We start from the raw sequence: 1,171 nt of genomic DNA, 5'->3' as shown, positions 1-1,171 counted from the left end.
TCATATATATATATAAAGAAACTGCTTCTGAAAAACTGTTAACAATATCTGATAAAGCTGAATAAATAAATTCACAGAAGAAATCAAATTGTGTTTGTTGTTAATGGTTTTGCTTCCTTTTTTATTGTTAAAGTTAAGGCATTGAGCTGGCAGAATCATTGGCTCACCAGGCAAAATGCTTAGTGGTTGTATGTGACGGTCTTCACATACTGAGTTCAAATTCGACCAACTTTGCCTTTCATCCTTCTAGGGTCAATAAAATAAGTACTAGTTGAACACTGGGGTCGATGTAATCAACTTATCCACTCCCACAAAATTGCTGGCCTTGTGCCAAAATTTGAAACCATTATTATTGTTAAAGTTATCGATGATAATGATAATTTACAAGTCTTCTAAGAATGATGGGATGGAAGGTTGCTAGAAGTTATTCTCAAACCAGAGACTTGGCCCCCAAATGCTTACAACAAGAGTGAAGTTTGCTTTAGGTACCCATGGTGGCATGTAGTGGTGTTAAACTGGGTGATGGATTAAGCCTATCATTCATGTAGGCCATGTTGGCATTTGAACTCAGAATGTAAACAGCTGGAACAAATACAGCAAGACATCTGGACCAGTGTTTTTACACTTCTGCCAATCCACTGCCTTTGATTGGTACATATTCATCAACCCTGAAAAAATAAAATGCAAAGTTGATCTCGGTAGTGTTTGAACTCTGAGCATACACAGTCAAAATACTACAAAGCATTCTACACAAACAGAGACATCCAATTTGAGGTTGCTGTGCAAAAGATGATGAAACAAACCAGTCAGAGGTCAAGTTAACTCTTAGCTTAACACTTACTTGGTTCCTGGCTTTAAGGGTATCATGAAAGACCTAGTTGGAGGCCCAACCATCTGAGTTTTTTTACAGGGCTTAGAAAAACTGAAGGATCGCTGCAATAAGTGTGTGAATCTGAGAGGGGAATATGTTAAATAAAATCATAATTAACTGATCCTACTGTATTTTCTTTTACTCAAAGCCATTTCAGCCCCACCTTATGTGTGTATATATATATATATATACACACACATATATATATATGTGTGTGTGTGTGTTAATAACACCTATAAGGAGGTGCTTTTTCTGACATCATCAGACAGTATCCAATGATCATTGAGTATTTCGACTCTG

This window comes from Octopus bimaculoides, chromosome 17 (genome assembly GCF_001194135.2).
Source record: "Octopus bimaculoides isolate UCB-OBI-ISO-001 chromosome 17, ASM119413v2, whole genome shotgun sequence".
NCBI lineage: Eukaryota > Metazoa > Mollusca > Cephalopoda > Octopoda > Octopodidae > Octopus > Octopus bimaculoides.
The sequence above is the reverse complement of the archived record's forward strand: the minus strand, read 5'-3'. Positions refer to the sequence as shown.